Below are 19,155 nucleotides of genomic sequence, written 5' to 3'. Positions count from 1 at the left end.
AGATGAAGGCTAGATGTGGTTTCCTGTAGCTAGAATGAGAATGGACAGGACTGAGAGCACCAATTTGCCTGTCCTCAGGCCATCAGCAAACCTGGGGCAGTGATCACTGCTGGCCAACTAGAACTATTGCCTGCAAGGCTTTCCCTTCATTCCTATTCCCCTGACTCACCTGGCATTGCTCCAAAGATCTCTGCTGCCAGAGGATGCTGAGTGGAACACATTCCTGGAGATAAGTGATTCTTCCCCCTTGAGGAATTTGCATTCAGCAATCCTCATCTACTCTTATTAATGTTCATGTCACAAGGCAAAATAAAGGCCTCGTGTTCTACATTTCCAAACAGCAGAGTTTTGCCTGCCTTGTAGGAGAAGCCTCATTTTGCCATAATCACCATCTGTTTTCAAATAATCTGTCTGCAAGTCAGGCTTGGTTTTGGTTAAAACAGAAGACTTGCTGATTTTCTAGAAATCCTTTCCTCTGTGTAAAGGCAGCACTGTTTCATGTCATAATTGTGACAGGTTTAACTTCTGCAGCTGTACTTTCATGCTTTACATCCTGTATGTGATTTTTCTAACCTGTGGTTGTTAGAGCTCTGGAAATGGGGGAGCAGGGAAACAAAGGCCATGTGTAGCTAGTGCTTATGTGAATGGTGTCCCTGACCTTCTCTTTTGGATGCATTGGCATCATTTGGCAGCCTCTGTGACATTGTCCCTCCCTTTCAGCTTCCCATCCAGGCTCAGTGTGGATTAATGCAGTGGTAATGTGGGTTTTAAGCTCCTTGCATGCACATCTGTGGCTGTAATTGTCAGTTAAAATTTGCTATTGCAATAATATAAAGACCCTTGAAGGTATAAAAAAACTACAGTTGGAGCTAGGGAGCTGGTTTATATTGACTTTAATTCCAAGACTGGAAGAAGAATATGTTTTGGTTGGGTTTTTTTGGGTTTTTTTGCCATTTGAGCAAAGCCTTTATGCACCAGAAAAGAGAAGCAGGCAGAGAGAGATACAAAGATTGATGGATGAACCAGAGGGAAGTGAGGAGGATGCATAGAAAACAGAGTGGTGAAAAGGATGGTTTCAATTCTATATTAACAGACTTTAAGTTGCTTCTTCTAAGGGCACCTTCCCAATTCCAGAGCAGTGCAGATGTGAGCACAATGGCCCTTCAGCATTTTGCTGGCACCTGAGGGGAGCTTGTGGGGCTTGTTTAACATCACACACAGATGTCTGATGTCTGATGAGAGAACTACCCATTTTGGCATGCAAGCAAGAAAATGAATCACTTGCCAGGATGAGCTTTGTTCCCCCTTTGTGCATCTTCAGCAGAGAGGAGTCAGACATGTCTTTTTCAATGGGGTCTTTTTGCCAAGGAAATAGGAAACATGAGGTTTTGATCTCACCCTGGTGAGCTGTCCCTGCTGATCCCAGAGCTCAGAGCATTGCCCAGAGCTGGCAGCTGAGAGCTAGGGTACATTTCTTTATTTTGAGTAGAACAGGACTCAAGAGTAAGTTTTGCACTGAAATTACTGAACATTTTGGGCCCATTTTCAATAGCCTGGGGGTTTCACCTCTCTGAAAGGCACCCTTTTAGCTAACCACAGGCTCTTGCACTCTGTCTGGCTGAAATGCTGCACACTGCCCTGCCTGTGTTAGATGACTGCAGGATTTTGGGTCTGATAGCATCTCAAAATAGCCCAGATCATACCTTCTTCCTTTTTATCAAAAAAGGCCACGTTGTTATTCTCAAGATCTGTTGATTTGAATGTTCAGTGTGAATAATACTGCAGCATCAGCTGCACCCCACGATTTCCTTCCCTCTCTCCCTGTCCCTCTCTATTTTAACTCTTGCTGTGGCTGGAAGGCAGAACATGCTGAGAACCTCATTTTTTTAAGACAAAACCCTCACATTTTCCCTCCTTTTCCAGGGAGGCCAACAGAACTGAATTACAGTGTTCAACTCCCACACCTTTATTTAAGACAAGCTGTGCTTATTTTCTCCTTTAATCAGTTTGAGCTACTAACACCACAGTATGGAAACTGTGGGACTTTGTGCTTGGACAGGAGTCAATTATTGAGCTAAAACACAAATGAACTTTGCCATGAACACAAAGCTTCTGAGAGCTCAGGAGAGCCAGGTGTTCTGTAATGCTCTGCTGTCCTGGAATGATGGATGCAGAGAAGGCTCCCTGGATTTTGCTGTAATGGAGAAATGGGTCTTTGGGGGATAGTTTGATCCCTTTACAGCTTTAATGTTAGCAGAACTTACTCATTTTGGCCTGTTACACTCCTTGTGAAACTCAGCTTTGCTGTTAAAGTGTTTTAACTGAGGAAAAATGGAGGAAGGAAAAAAATGGATTTTCATGGTTACATAATTTTCTCTTCAAACAAACAAACAAACAAACAAACAAACTGTTTTCCATCTGGCAGGATTTATGGGGCTACTTAATCTGGACCAATCACAATCTCTAAAATGCAGCTTCCTGGGAGCTGTTTTGTTGTAATACCTAAAGTTTACAGAATTGGCACAGCCAGCCTGGGACCCTCAGAGAATCATATCACCCCAGTCCTTTCAGCTGAGGAAAGCAGCTTGTTTCTTTCTGTGACATTCTCCCACTCTTTCAGCTTCCCTTGATTACTGTTTTCTTTAAATTATCTCCTTAAAATTCTTCCAGCCAATCTCCCAGACCTCCCAGCTGACACATCTATCTTATGCTGCTCTTCTCCTCTTTCATAAAAATTCACACAGAGCATGTGAAGCACTTCACACTTTTTTTTTTTTTGCTAATAAAGACCATGGAGGGATGTTAAATGAATAGAAACCACCCTACAAGAAGATGGCTTGACAAAGATTATACAGTCATATTCTTTCTTTGATTCATAAGCTCAACTCCCTGTCTGGCACTGATTTAAAGCTTGGTATTTCTAAGAAGCACAGGAATTAAATAGAAATAGAAATAGAAATAGAAATAGAAATAGATTTGTGGTTTGCTGGTGAAGTTTGCACCAACACTGCCACCAGCTCAGCTTCAAACCATGCAGTGTCTTTCTGTGTTTTTATTTTTCTCGTAGTGAAAAACCAATGCCATATTGCCTTTTACTTCCTTCTCTCATGGTAATCCCTTCTCTCAAGTATTTCTGGTATTTTATTCAGTTCACTTAGAAAGCTGTGGCATCCAGAGCTGTTCTAAAAGTTGAACTACTGTGGAGATGATTGGGTAATATCTTGCAGGTTTTTTATCTTTTATTTAGGACTCCAGGGTGAAGCATCTGCTGTTTCCTCTGCCATGTTCTTGGCTCTTCATTTGCTTTATTAATTAAATATTTCTTTCTTTACTTTGCCATTCCAGATTTTTAGTTGTCTCTCACATCTAGAGGAACTGAGAGAAACATTTGATTCATTACCTCCTGCATATGCTGTTTCTTGAGGAATTCCTTCTGCAAGTGCCAGGCTGCTTTGGTCCTTTGTTGAGTAGCCATTTCTGAGGAGTTTTATATTTATTCTATGAGCCAAAGGCAATTATTTATTCAACTGAAAAAAAAAAAAAAAGCAGCTGGGAAGCTTTATTTGTGCTTGTTTTTTCCATCTCAAATCTGCAGTTGTTAAAAATCTGCTGTATGAGTATTTAACAATCATTTTTTCCCTCGTGCTTGCCTATTTATGAGAGGAAAAATAGCCTCTGATTGCATGGTGGAGCTGATTAGTTAAACAAATGCTCTGCAAGCCTCAGCCATACTGGAGCTTTCCACACTGACCTCATATCCTATTTCTCTGCACATAACACACATCAGAATAGTCTATATTCACAGTTGCCATAAACTGGCACAGCAAGTGCTGCTGATTTATGCCACCTAAAGGTGTATTTACCCTGCTAATAATGATGGATCTTGTCAAAACTCCTGATGCCAGTAGCAGAGCAGATTGTAATGAGAACAAGATGGGCTGGGATCAATAGCATTTTGATTCCCTTAGGTCTACAGTCCTGAAGCAAGCACATTTTTTTTCCATTATTATTCTTTCAGAACTGTGGCCAGCAGCCAGAGTGGTTCCATGTGCTGCACTGAGCTCTCTGAGGTATCAAGCTGTGTCTCCTGGTTACTGACAATGGGTTTGAGTCTCTGGTGGGACTTTATAAATTCACTGCAGGCCTGAAAAGTGGAGAAAAGACTCCCTGAATACATTTTCCTAATTCAGAAATGCAATAGAGTCCCAAGCAACAACAGAAAACCAGATTCTGCCTAGTCCTAACAAAGTTTTGCCTTTCCCAAATCCCTGGGGATGCAGTGTTCTCATTATCATCCCCCAAGTAATGGTAGCGTGGAAAATTGTGACTGGGTGAGGGGGATGCTCTTGTGTTCTCACAGAGGAGACAAATACAGAGTGAGCAGGCAGGAGGTGCAATACTGCCATCCTCGACTGCTGCAGCCTGTAGACACATCTTTAAAAGATATTCCAAAGGAAGGTAATTGGATAATCCTGTCAAGAACCTATATAGCCAAATATATTGTATGCAAGGAGCTGAAGAAGTAATATACCCTGAAAACCAAGTGTTCCCCTTTCTACCATTGAAACAACTTGTAAAGTCCAATTCCATAAAAATCTAAACAGAACTAAACTAAGGAGAATCATTTTGATGAAAGGGCTCTTCATCCAAAGCACTTTGGGTAGGATAAAGGGTTTGTCTAATCTGAAGTCTCATATAGTAATGATTAGGTAGATTGCTTAGTAATGATTAGATACCTTGCTTATTTTGGCTTGCTGCTGAAGCCAAGTGTGTAGTTTTATTGAATGTATCATTTTACTTTTGTGTTGCCTTAATATTCACAATACCATTCTTTCCACTGGTGTTCTTTCAATCACCCCTGTCAGCTGGCAGGACAAGTGACTGAAACAGCCCTGGATTTCAGTTTTCCTTTCTGCAGGCTTAAAGGTGCTCATATTTTCTTTGGAACGAAGGGATTTCATTTCTTGAAACTGTAAACACTCTGTCCTTCCCTTTAGAGATTATGGTGTCCACTTTCCTGATTGGAATTCTTGATTTTATGTTCAGTCTTAGTGTACATAGGAGTAACTCCACCACAAGTGCTGGAGGCAACATCTTTTGTACCTGGCCTTGTATCCCTATTTTCTGCTGGGGTTGGTAGCATTTAGGCACTGATATTTATTTGAAAAAAAAAAGTCATAAAATGAATACACAAGTAAAAGTGTGGAGAGAGGGTTGGGAATTGCATGGAAGAAGCAGAAAGAAGGAGACATGAGAAATGCAGTGGAAAATGGAAGTGACAGGATGGGGCACTAGGTGATGCAGGTGGGAATTCCTTTCATATCACATCAGAAAAAGTTCTGTCCCAAAACTCCTTCCTCAGGGATTGTTGCATTAAAACTATGTCTTGCTAATCATTCCCAGGGGAATCCTGTCAGCAAAAGGCATGTTGTAGGATAAAGTCAAAAGACCTAAATCAATAGATGTGAATATCAAATGCACATAAGAGATAGAAAAAGGCTTTAAATTTTTCTGGAGCTAGGAGATGAGCATGGGAGAGCAGGACAAGGGAGAGCAGCACAGCCAGCACTGTGCTCTCACTGTGTGTCAGATGTCAGCTGTCAAGGGAGGTGACAGCCTGATAGATTGTCACCTGCACTGACACACTAATCAGATCTGCTTATTATGTGGGATTTTGTTTAATGATGTGCTGCTTTTTTTCTGTTTTCCAGAACCTGAGAGCTGGTCTAGATTCTGATCTCTGTTAGATGCTGCTAGTGGTTTCCACTGAAATTGAAATGCCTCTTGAATCTCATCATAAGATTTGGCTCTAACTCCATTGGTCTCACTGCAGCTGCTCCTCTCTGACTGCAGTTGGAAGGATTCTGTACACAAATGGCACAAATGCTTGCAAGACCAGGAAATGCTCCCAGAACCTGGGGATGGCACTCATGTGGCCTTAAGTTAGTGTAACTTAGCAGTTTGAAGAATCCATTATTTTTTCTTCTCTTTTGTTCTTTCTCCTCCACGAAGTTGAAGAAAGGCTTAACTGCAATGCTGACCACTAATCCAGAATATATTATCTATATCTTTGCTTCATTCAAGACTTCAATCTTGTTTCATTATTTTAAGCTCGCTCAGCTCGTTGTTCTAGTGTGTTTCTTTTTGTGTGTGAATTTAGCCCTCCAGAAGTATCAGCAAATATTTCTGCACACCTACAGAGTCAATTCACAGTGAATATAGCCTTAGCTAGGTCTTGGCTCTGTCCTGGGAAGATGTTCTGCAGCAGGAAGGATTCAAGGTTTATACCTTACCCATCCCCATTTAGCATCTCCAGGTACTAGCTGCAGCTGGGATTCCACAAGCATTGTAAAAGATCAGTACATTTTTGGTTCTTCTGGCAGGACAGGTTTGATTTTTGCTCTGTGTTACAGATGGCTGTGTTTCAGTTGGATTAGCCCATGTCCAGAGCTCAGACTTTAGGCCAGTTTACTTTTTTATGGCAGTTTACACACTGCCTAGGGGAGGACAAGCAGTACCTGATCCAGAATAAAGTCAGAGCAGGGTGGATAGATAGAGTACACATTCCTTGGGATGTTTTGTCCAGGACTGTCCTCCAGCTGGGACAATACAGAATTTGAACAGAAGGGACTTTGTGGAAGATACCTGGGAAGGGAGAAGGAGACTAAGTTTAAAACAGGCAGAAAGAACCAAAGACAAAGAAGTAAGCAAGACCTAATCCTGTATTTTACTGAGTTCTCTTTAAGAAGCAATGATAGCAGTATTTATATCATGTTTTACTATTTTCACTCTGCACTTACAGACAGGATTAGGATGGAGCCAGAAACGTTCAGCACCATGCTGGACCTGACCCTGGTGTAAAGGCACAGCTCAAGGTCTGTGAAGAGTCAGGATCTGTGGACAGGCAGGAAATCTATTCTACCATTAATCAATCCTGATCCATGACCTCTTACCAAACATCAGCAAAAATCCCTTCCTGTCTCCCAAAAAGCCCAAAGCCATTTTGCAGAAGTGGAAACAGAGGCAGGGAGGGAGGAAGGCTCTGTGTTCCAAACCAGGCTATCCATTTTGGATTACTGTTTTCCTCCCAAAACATGCACCAGGTTTCTGTGAGATCCTGAATGTTGCCAGAAGAGTAAAAACAGAACCCAGGAGACCAGATTTCCTGAACAGGGGTGCAGTGTCCACCCCAAAGCAGCTGAAGGTATGATCCTTCCACTGAAGGCAGAGAGGAATCTGCTGCTGGAATGTCAGCTGAAATAGTTCATGGAAGAAAATGTTCACCTAACCCTTAATTATTTAGAAGCAGAGTTAATTTTGCAGCTCCTCTGGCAGGTTTTTGGTCATTAGGGCACTGGCAATGAGTCTTTCCCAGCGATCCAGCTATTGATCAGTCTCTGAAGGCTGTCACTGGCAGCTTGGAGAGAGCTGTTTCTCAGGGCAGAAACTGAGCAAGGCAAAATTTAGCCATGCTCTTAAACTTTCCTTTGCTTTCTCTCCTCCCCCTTGTCTCAGAGAGATGATAAAAACAAAGATATGTAAACTCAAAAAGAAAGAATAATGGCTTCATCCTGCTGAGGGACTGCATTTGGAGATTTTAGCTAGTTTTCATCCTAAGTGCTGCTGACTTGAGGAAATTCTTTTGATCATCTAAGCCTTGGCTGGAGAAAATTGCCAAATCCCTTTAGATTCCTTGGGATTTACAACAGATGCTGAATGAAAGATTTATCTGTGGCCCCCAGGCCTCCATGGGCATCCAGAGCTCTGCTCTCCCCAAAGGGCAGCACTAGAGGAATCATCTTTAATCTGTCATCTATTGTGCTGAGGTCTGAGAAGGTGTGGGGATCACCTGATCCTACCCAGGGCACAAGGGTAATTTCGAATTATCAAGGAGGTCTTGAACAGAGAAGATCTTCCCTAGAGGGTCAGGGTAGCTGAAAAAGAAATGAGGTCTAGGCAACACTCTGTAAGATTTGTTTGCATTTCTTTCTTTTTTTTTCTCCTCCTGTCCACACTTTTGACATCACACAAAGGTTTGGGAGTAGTGGGAATAACTTATATGTTATTAATATTTGTAATCAGTGGCCAGGCTAACCCAGCCTTTTGAATTCATCTCCATTTCATGCCCTCTTTCCACTTTCTGTGCCTTGACTTTTCTGCTCTATTTGTCTGAAACGAGCAGACATGGAGTGAAATAACTTACAGCCTCTCTCTCCCTGCTTCAAGCTTAAGACCTAGAGGGAGAGTAGAGCATTACTGTGTTTGGCTCACAGTCTGTGGCTCCACTGCAGTGCAGCCTTTCCCTTTCAAGTGCCCAGAATGCTTCTCTCCCATTCCAAACCTATCAGGAATTCATCACCACCCTGCTTTCCTGCTCTTGCTATCCCTGTGCTTTCTACACTTTTTCTCCAATCTGCCAGCTGGTGAATGCTCCCTGGGAATTCCAGCAGGGGACAAGACTTCACACAGGGAGCCCAGATGTGATGAGTGAACTAGCAGTTATTCACTTCCTCACTCATAGCCACAGGGCTGCTGGGAAGCCAGCAGGATCCTTGCTCAGCCTCCACGGAGTGAGCAAACAGGCTGCCAGGAGAAAAGGACAGTGGCATTCCATCTGCTGAGGCTTTTCCCCCTGGGATGGAGCTGCAGCTTGCATTGCAGTGGTAAAATAGACACACAACATCCCTGAGCTGCCCTGAAATGAGATACTGGTGTTGCTGCTGCTGAGGTTCTGCTGGTGAAGGAGGAGGGAGCTCTGCCTGGAGTCAGGCAGCAGTGAGGATTCACCTCATGCTGGGACTGCAGGAAGAACACCCACCGAGTGTGTCTCCTGTGCTCTTTGCTGGTGGAGAAATTGTTCTGACTCTAAAAGCTTCCAACTGGTACAGCTCATTCTTCCTGCTTAGCTCAATGTGTTTTCAAACACAAGGCTGGAATTTAGCGGATGGTAATTACACTTTGACATTAATATTTAAACCACAAACACAGTTAGCACACTAATACCATCCCCAAAGGCTACTGCTCATTTAAGTTTCACCCTTATGAGACTTAATTATTGGCAGGGATGAATCCTAAAAGGCAAGAAATATTACAGCTCAAAGACTAAACATTCCCTTGATTGTTAGAGCTACAGGATTTGGGCACAGAATATGCAAAGGGCCTTGGCTATAATGGTAACACTAACACTGTTACCAAAATCCACTGAGTTTTTAAATCCTAATTTTAAATAGCTACTGAGATTTATTTGCAATTACAATTACACAGAGGTGTCAGCATTTAGTTAGTTTAGCTGAAGAATAACTTTGCAAAACTCAGCTGTCATTACCTGTTGGACTGAAAACACAGCAATATTTTCAGGTCTGACCCAAGGCAGCATCAGAACTCCCTAGTTTGAGGTGCTGGGAATAGCAATTGTCTGATGCTTCAGGCCTGTTGCTTGACTATTCTTCAGTCTATTTCTCCACACTAACCTCTTTATAGACCTTTTATGAGGAAGAACCCTGGGATCACACATTCTCAGATCAATTTGTGCAGCTGCAGCGAAGCTCCCAGGAGATGAAGAGCTAACCAGCCATTTCGGGTGCTTTGTGGCATTCTGAATCACACCTTGTTGTGTGCAACACAGCAGAGCAATCTGTCACAGAAACACTAGTAGTAAAGTTGGATTTTCTGTTGGTGCAACTCCAGAAGCATCAAGAAACTGAGCTGTGAAGGGAGTTTAGCTAAACACCACTGCTTTTGATCCTCAGTCAGAAAACCAAGACTGTTCAATTACCCTCCAGTCTCTGAGATAACAGCAGCACCCTGGGGGAGAGAACAGCAAACTGGAGCAGGGAGGAAGAATTCTTTGTGTCTACATTGTCTCTACATTGTCCCTTTGTCCCTACACTGATGGGAATTCCTGGCAGACACCACCCAGCAGTGTATGCCAAATATTGTGGAGCAGCCAGGCTGCTGCTGATCAAATGTCATCACAGGGGATGTATGAACTCAACCAAGCTGCACCCTGAAAGTCAGGAAGTGTCAGAGAGCTTTCTGGATCAACAGTCAGGATTTCTGGTCCTTTGCAGGCTTCAGATGAAGGCCAAAATCAGAGCCAAATCAGGTGCAGATTAGAGGCTGCAATAGTCTGTCCTGCTGCATTAAAGGAGTCTCTGTGGTTAGAGTGCTTCACTGGTTCATGGCTGAGTGGATCAGGATCAGGATCAGGCCATGAGTACAGAGGTGACTCTCCTTCAGTTCTCCTGCAGCCTCACTTTGCTGAGGATCTCCCCATTTTTGTTTAGAGTGGAACAGATAATTGACTAAAATCACCAATTCCACCTGGCTTAACAACAGCTGCTGCAAAATGGCTTTTTTCCAGTCTTCTGAAATGAAGTAATGGATTTCCAAAGGTCTGATGAGAGCTGAAGCCAGATTTAAATTTGCCACCTTCTGTTTGGAATTGGACCTTGGACAATGCTGCACTGGACCCAAGCTCACTCCAAAATTTTACAAGTCTTTTCAAGCCTCAGGCTCAGCCTGGAGTGAATTTCAAATCTGATGCTCTAAGTATGTAATCTCCTATTTCAAGACGTCATTATTGCCATTTTGCATTGTTCAGATAAAAATCACAGCCAGAAAAGTGAATTCTGTTCTTCCTTCTGCCTCCTTCCCCCTTTTTCTCAGTTTCTGTGCTGTGCTAGCTACTTACTAATGAAGTCATATGTGGTGGGAAACCCAGACCTCATGGAAAGAGAGAAATTGTTTGACATGCATCTTTAGATTAATTACTAGTTTCTTTAATGTCTCAGGGCCTTTAATGAAGGGTGGTGCAGACTCTCCCACTGGTGTCCAAGGCAAGTCTGCTGCCATCTGCTCCCTCAGCCTAAAACTAATGAGTGCATTAACTTCACAGGGAGATTCATAAACTTCCACTGCCCGAGGATGGAAGGCTTGATGTTTAAAGAGTAACCTCCAGAGATTGCTTCAGCCAACTGCGCTCCATTTCATTTAGAAAAACCCATCAGAAGGTTCCCATTAGTCACAAAAAGGTGTGTGGTTTTTCCAGGGGTGATGGCTGTGGTGTAGTAGATTAAATCCATCATTTCCACTGCTCAGGAAGCAGGGCTGGGAAGCTCACTCTGACCACTCTGGCAGATGATTTAAAAAATATTAAATGCAGGCACAGTGGGTGAAGTCTGTGTCACTCTGCACAAATGTGATGTCTGCAGGATGCTGGAGCTCCAGTGGCTATTTGCATTTTGGTGTAAATGATGACCCAATGAGCAGTGAAACTGGGAGGGTAAAAAAGACTCACAGGATCAGAAACAGCACCAGAGGTTGAAGGTCCTCCATTCTGCCCCTGCACTGCATTGATTTCACCATATCCTTTAGTCAAATTAGATTTATCCTCCCTTTGGGTGTCTAACTGCTCTCTATTTACATGCAAGTGCCATGTTTTAAATGAGAAGCCTTGATTTGTGGAAGGAAGTGCTGACATTCAATCTGCATTTATATTCACAGGCAAGCAGGCTGTGGACTCAGACATGCACTGACAGAGTCACTGAAGCCCCCACAGAGTGCCACCAAGAGCCTGAATCACTGGTGTGTTTACCCCATAAATTCACGATTTAAATGCAGATTCATGACTCAGTCACTTTGCCTTTAGCCCACGTAGTCTGGAGAGGTGAGTTGCTCACTGCTGTGTCTGGGTTGGATGTCCAGCTGCCTTCACCTCATGTCTCAAGTGAATACTGACCTGAACCATTTTTATACATTTTTTTCTCACTTTAAAACACCAAGCCTCACCATTTTCCAAGCAGATCTTTGGGGCTGTAGCCATGTGGCTGCCCTTAAACACAACAGCATTCACATACACATTTATCCTTACATTCACATTTATCCTGAATCATCCTGGGCTGCAGCTATCAGAAACCATTCTGCTTTTTGGCTGCTGCCAATCAGAGAAGTGTAGGGAATTTTCCTGTTGTGCTGTCTGGTGAAATGCTATGCTGTGTGAAGTACCTCCTCCTTCACCCAGGGAGAAGGCTGAATCTGCTCCCTGGTGCCCTAAAAGATAAGGAAGGAGTTGGGGTCAGATGGGTGATTGCTAAAATGAGAAATATGCTAAGTGCTCATACTTTTTAGCAGTGGAGGTTTATGTACAGTGAGTTGAATGAAATTAAAAAGTGATAGAAAGGGAGAGAAAGGGAGAGAAAGTGAGAGAAAGGGAGGTCTGTTGTTGCTGGTGCTGTACCTGCTGTGATTGTAGAGGGTTTGAAATCAAGCACTTTGCACTAATGCAAAGAACCACATAGCAGAGGCAACTTGCCCTGCAAAATCTTTATTTTCTGCAATACACAACTTTCTGAGCATGGTCTCCTGGTCTGTTATTTGTTGACCAACTGGGTGTCAACAGATGTCTGGGGAGCATTTTGGGAATATTTGAGATGGTCCTGACCCAACGGTGGCAATGCAGGAGTCTTGACAAGGACCCAGCCTACAAAAATGAAAATGATACAGCATGGTTTTAAAGCTTGGTTTCTAAGAGACATGGTGCATTTTGAGGGGCAGAGGTTAGTTTTTTCCCCTCAGATGAGTGTGCCTAGTGCTTTAAAGAAACTACTGAGCATTTTCCAAGGCTCACTTCTGTATGTGGCTGAGAGGTGCCCTGGGAATACTGATGATCAGACCAGCTCAACAAAAGCCCAGTTCTGTCACAGCACCTGACTCTATTTGAGCAGTTAGATTTGTTGTGACATCAAATCCTATTGATGACTCTGAGAGAGACTTGTCAAGAGATAATAAAGAATAAAAGTGGAAGAGCGTTCATCTGCAATTACCTTAGATGCTTTTAGTAACAAAAGAATGAATAATTTTGCATGCAAGTCAATCTACACAGAGATTAATTTGGCCTACAGCTATATTTTTTTTGTCAGTTCTCTGTACATTTTTCTTTTCAAAGCCTGTTTTTCTGCTCACTATGTGCAAAGAGAGATTGACCATGACACAGAATGAGCATGGTAGCTTTATGAGTAGCCTGACATGGCCTGTTTATCCTTTCATTTCAAAAATAGATCTATCTCATTCTCCTTCTGTAATTCCCTCCTTTACTTGCTTTTTTTTCCCTCTTCTTGAAAATTGTAATAGCAAAATTGAATGGGAGCTGAGCTCTCCTTGGTAAATTGTAGCCCAGGAGTGAGCTTTCTGTGCAAAGACATGAAAAAGAAAAAAAACCTCAGAGAGAAGGAAATAGGGACTTAAGATGGAAGTGCTGATATGACCTTAACTCCAGTGTCATCCACATCAATGCTTTAATTTATTCAATCAATTGCAGGGCCCTTAGGCTGGGAAAGGATAACTCTGGGATATTAAATCTGTCCCTCTCTTCAATCTGTCACCGGTGTGTCAGAATACATTGATTCTTCCAGTCCTGCTTTTATTAACTGTCTCCTCCACGTGGCCTCTCAGTCTGTCACACACTAACCTGCAAGTGCTTGCTGAGTTCAAGACCTCTGGAAAACCTCTGGATTCTCTGCTGACCCCACATTTCCTCACTGTCAGAGCAGATGGAATGATCTGCTGTTACTGTGTGTCATTCACACCACACTCCTGGGGATTGCCATGGAACACTAGATGGAATCCTGTTTTGTCCTCTCACAGCCTGAGTGCATCACAAAAATGTACCATAAAAACATTACCACACCTGTGCTGGAAGTCCTGTGGCATGGAAAGGGTGGCCTGAGGGATCCAGATCCTCCCAGATCCCTCACTGATGGCTGGTTAAACTGCATTTCCATTCTTGCAGATGGTATTTCCATTTCCACCTCCTGGGGCAATCTGTCAGGCAAGTGGTGGCCAAGGGCAGAAGGAGTTGTTCTCTGTGCAAATAGCTTGGAGCTGAAGGGCTGGCATTTTCCAGCTGGACTGAAGAGTCAAAGCACCTAAAAGCTGGCCTGACTGTCTCTAAACTAACAGTATTATTTGCTAAATTCATCCCTCCTACAGTATGGATTGAAGTCCTTTTTAACAGCTAAGGTTACTTGTAAGCATCCTGTGGATCCAAATCTGTCAGTGGTTGGTGTCACTGGTTCTGTTGGATGTCTGGGCCAAAGCTGGACATATTTACAGCTCTGCACAGCTTTGCCTCAGTGATTACAGACCCCCACCAGCACTGTGAAGCACACAGATAGGAACATTAAAGCTGGAAGCAGCATTTTGATCACCAGCCTGGCCTTCTGCCTTACCCAAGCTCAGGACTCTGAGCCAGGCTGCCTGTCTTCTCAGTTTGGACTGACTTATTAACTTTGGTTTTAGAAAATGACAGAGCTGGGAAATCTACAAAGTGTCTTTTGCACAAGTTGAAATGAATCTGATCAATCAGAGAAGTAAATTGCCCTGGAGCTCAGCAGAGAGTGGGAGCTCCATGTGCTGCACACCCCCAGCCACAGCATGGCTGAGAGGCTGAGAAAGTCCTGCCTAAAACCCATTGCCACCATCCTTCACCTGGCTCTGGTACCCCTGCAGGATTTGGAAAGAGGTTGTTTAATGTTCCCATCTTTGCCTTCCCAGCTGCAGAATCCCAATCCACTTGCAGCTTTGAAAATATCAACCTTTTGACTATACTATACTATACTATACTAATTATACTATCTTATACTATACTATATTATATTATCCACAGGTTGTGGTTTGCCCCTGGCCAAATGCCAGGCACCTAGGACATCTGCTTGCTCTGCTCTCCCCTGCCACAGCTGGGCAGAGGAGAGGGAAAAATAAAGTTGACACAAAAAGGGTTCATGAGTGAGATAAGGATTGGGAGAATAATCTCCAAGGACAAAGCAGGCTCATCGTAAAGCTGCAAAGTGAGTTTATTACTGGCAGAGTCAGAGGAGGATAATGAGATGTAAAATAAGCCCTTGAGACACCATTCTTGCTCCCAACCCCTCTCTGCTTCCCACCAGCAGCTCAGGGGGACAGGGATGGGGGTTTGGTCAGTTCAGCACCAGAATCTTCTTCTTATGGAGGGAAGTCCTTCCCTTGCTTTGCCATGGGGTTTCTCCCACAGGAGATTGATTTCTTCTGAAATCTCTTATCACAGAGGCATCACCAACATAATTCGAATTGGCCCAGCCTTGGCCAGCAGCATGTCCATCATCTTCAGACCATCAGAGATTGGCTCTGCTGGACAGGGTGGAAGCTTCCAGAAGCTTCTCACAGGAGCCATCCCTGTGAGATACCATACCAAAAACTGGGCCAAGCAAAACCAACACAGCACAGCTCCAGAGTGCTCTAGACAATGTCCAAATACTTTAATGACTGCAAAGCTGGGCACTGGCAGGGGGTGGCTTTGAAAAGCAATGAATTTCTACCTTTACTGAGAAGCCTCTCTTGTACAGATAGGTACATTTCCCCTCTGTAGTCTGAGTAACTGAGACACCTCTCTCTCTTGATTTATTTGCCCATAAAATGCCAGGTGGTTTTGGAACTGTTTCTTTCCCCTGTAGTATGAGCAAATATTGAGCAGCAAATCCTCACCTTAATTTCATTAATTATCTGCTAGGGCTGGAAGCCTCTGAAATAATGTCTGCTTTTAATAGAGACCTCACAAGCAAAATAAGCTCCCAGTGCCTCCACTCCTTTCAAAGCTCTTTTTCTCCTTTTACTTTGAATCTGGTTTTAATTCACCTTCACTTTCCAAAGACTTTCAGGCTTCTTTGTTCTCATCTGAGATGGAGAAGAATAGGTAATTGTGTTTCATTACCACGTGCAATCCATGTGCAGTAAGTTTCTCACTCCCACAAATAAACAATGAAATAAAGTCCCTAATTCATCCAAGTGATTTTTCTTTTTAGTGCCTGCATGCTTAGTTACTCACTGTGTCTCTTAGGTTGGAAAGGAAGAAACCATCTTGCTGTTCTGTAGATATCCCAGCAGGAATAATACTGAGTGAGAAAAGGAAGTGGAAATGAAACAGCTGGTGAAAGTCTTCCCAAATTATCCTATTCAGGATGCAGACTCCTATTAGCTGAAGTTCTGGCCAGGGATCCTAAAGCAGCTGAGAAATCAAGATTTCTCTTTTCCTAGCAAGGTCTCTACTGCCTGGGATTCTTCTGAAGGTGAATCTCACTTTGATAATCTGGGCTAGCCCTGATGTGTTCTGCTACTCCTGACTTCCCTCCTGCTGCTGCAGCAGCACAGGGGCTGAGAGGAAATTGTCAAAATAAAAAGGCTCCCAATTGTTTCATTCAAAATTAAATATTCATGGCCTGGAGGATGGTGCTGAGTGTCCAGATCTCCTCCAGCTTACTGATAGAAACACCCAAATACCCAACTATATTTATAATATATTTATATATAATTTCTGTTGCATTATTCCCCAGTCTAGGAACAGTGCTCTGTATTTACAGGCATTTTTGGGTAGGCATAGGAGGCTGTTCAAGGCACTGCCAGGTTTCCAGATCTTGAAGTTGGTGGCTATCACAGCAAATCAATCTCTTGCACATAAAATATCATTATGAACAGGGAACACATTTCTTATCCAGTCAGTCTTTCTTCTGGGACAAGCTGGCTGATTAGAAATTCCAGGAAAATTAAATACATCTTGCAGAAGATAGATCGATGTGCTTGTTTATGGGGAAGAGCAGAGTATGGGCTGTGTGCAGGTAGGAAGGGCTGACAGCTGCTATCAAATGCTTTCCAAATAAAAAGAAGAGTTTGCAGGGAAGGATCTGTGAGAAGAGGGATGAGGGAGCCAGAGAAAGGAAGGAAAGAAGGTTTAATTGAGCAAATTTTCTTATGATCACTCCTCAGAGCAGTGTGTGATATGAATGAAGATGTCACAGATTGGTGTGTTAGTGAATTTTAAATGGGAAGAATCATTTTAAGACAAGATTTCAGTCACTGTGAACATAGAGAGCACAACCATTTGCAGAGCACTTGTAAATACTTAAAATATGCAGAAGAAGGAGAGTTGGTCAGGATAGTAATCCCAGCACTGGAAGAATTCAACTTGCCATGGAAAAATCACCTAGAAGACTCCCAGAATAATTAGGTGCTGTCTCTCATCTTCATTCCCAAATATATTTGCTGCCTGGACTTTTTTATCTGAATTTCATTTCCCATCCATGTAAAAGGGGATATTAGCAGAGAGCCTTTGGAGAGTAAATATTTCAGGCATCCAGCAAGTCCACAAACACCCTGACTGGAAGGGCTGTCAGCACTGGGGGCACAAATAAGTGAGGAGGTCGTGGTGACTATAAGGGCAGATAAATAGAGAGAAGCAGCCAGGCAAACAAATCCCTCTGTGCTGCCTGGTTTGCTTCTGTAACTTATCACAGGTTCACTGTGGCAAGTAATTTTCTGGATTTCTGCTCTCCTTGGGAAACGAGCCTGTGGTTTGGGACCCAGACATCGTCACACTGACATTTAAAAGCAGCAGTGAAGTTGGGTATTTGCTTGGTTGGAAATTCCTTCCAAACCTGCTGACTCTTCTCAAGTTAAAAAGGAGAATTGCAGCAATTGTTGCAATCAACTAGTAGCAGCATAGATTTCTGAAGAAGAAATCTGAAGATTTCCCCTCTCTGAAGATTCTCCCTTCATTGCAGAAGGGAACAGCACAGGTTCAGGTGGAAAAATAAGAGCTAACATCTGTTTCTAGGCCCCAAATTGAATTCCTAGTTAGGTCATCTCTGTGTCTCCTAATCATGTGTGACATTAAACACTTATTCGATGAAACTCTATTCTTTGCACTAATTATTAAGCATGAAAAATTGATATTGAGCGAGGCCACTGAGCCAAGGCAATTCAATAACTAGCAGGGAGGAGAGATTATTTCGATGAAATAAGTTTGCTTGAGCCAGATGGAGTTCCCAGGATGCACTGAGACAATATGACACATGAAATTGTCCTCTGGCTGGTGTGACAGCTCTAACTGTGCTATTAAAAAGCCATCAATGAGCTGGAGTGAGGTGCTGCAAGAAAGGACACAATGAGGGGGAAATTGAGGGTGTTTTAGGCAAAATGTAGGTGAATATAAAATTCAGCAAGGCATGGCTGGGACTCCTGGGATACCTCTCCAACCCTCAGTGACTGAGACCAAAGAGAACTGCTGTGTTTTTGCAGGATCCCCAGGCAGATGTTGTGTGACCAGGCTAGTGAATTTCTAGCTAAAAGACCTGTGCATCCCACCTCCCAGTTTAAGAAGAAAATGCTTTGTGTTTATGCTGGGAAAAAATACCCAAATTAATCAGTCTGCCCTTCTCCTCCTCCTTTTCTCTCCTCTCAGATTTGCTCCTTTCCCTTCCATTTCTTAATTTCATTCTTGTTCTATATGTTCTTTCCTCTCCATAAATAACTTGACCCTGAGAGGTCCAGTTGGGAACCAGAGCTGCTTGGAACCAAGACCACTGTGTCCTTATTTTTTCCTCAGTACTTCATGAATCCTGTGCCTCTCTGTCCTAAGGTGCAGCTAACAGCATCGTTAGGGAAGGAAATGCCATCCCTTAACAGGCTGGGTGGTATATGACATCCAATTATCCAAACAGAATATAATGTAATTTCACCCATGGGCACTGCTGAAAAGAACGAATTTCCTCTGAGTGTGATGGATGAGGCTACCTCTGCTATCTCTGTTTGCTGAGCCTCCTGCTTCATTCCCAGCTTCCCAGCAAATCTCTAAAGCTCAGAAGACACTGGAGCACAGCACGTTTCACAGCTGAGGAACCAAGATAAACCAGAGACACAGCGGCTTGTTGTTTAAATCCCAGAGCAAACAGAGGCAAATTAATGGGTCTATCTATATTCCTCCCTTTCAATCTTCTGTTTGTCTTTTCCTTTCTTGTTTTCTCTCCTCTTTTCCTTTGTTCTCTTCCTTCTTTGTTTCTCGTTATGATAAACATGATTCTTGGCACAATGGCATTTAGCCTTTGAGGCTTTGCTTTATGTCAGGGGGATGGCTAAGGGCAAGACAGCCCAGTTCAGGGGATTTAGCAACTTGGGTTTGACCTGTTTTTCCCAGGGATGAGGCGCTGCTCAGGAAGGAGGACAGAGCTGTCTCAAGATGGGTCCTGTTTGCAGGACACTGAGTGTGAAACTGCCTTGACCAATGCTGTGTCTCCTCTCAGGCATTCCCGAGGCTGGCACTGTCTCTGCATGCCACTAACTGGCTGGTAA

Source organism: Lichenostomus cassidix, chromosome 21, assembly GCF_008360975.1.
Source record: "Lichenostomus cassidix isolate B80296 chromosome 21, HeHo_3.0, whole genome shotgun sequence".
Classification (NCBI taxonomy): Eukaryota; Metazoa; Chordata; class Aves; order Passeriformes; family Meliphagidae; genus Lichenostomus; species Lichenostomus cassidix.
Note: the sequence above shows the minus strand (reverse complement) of the source record.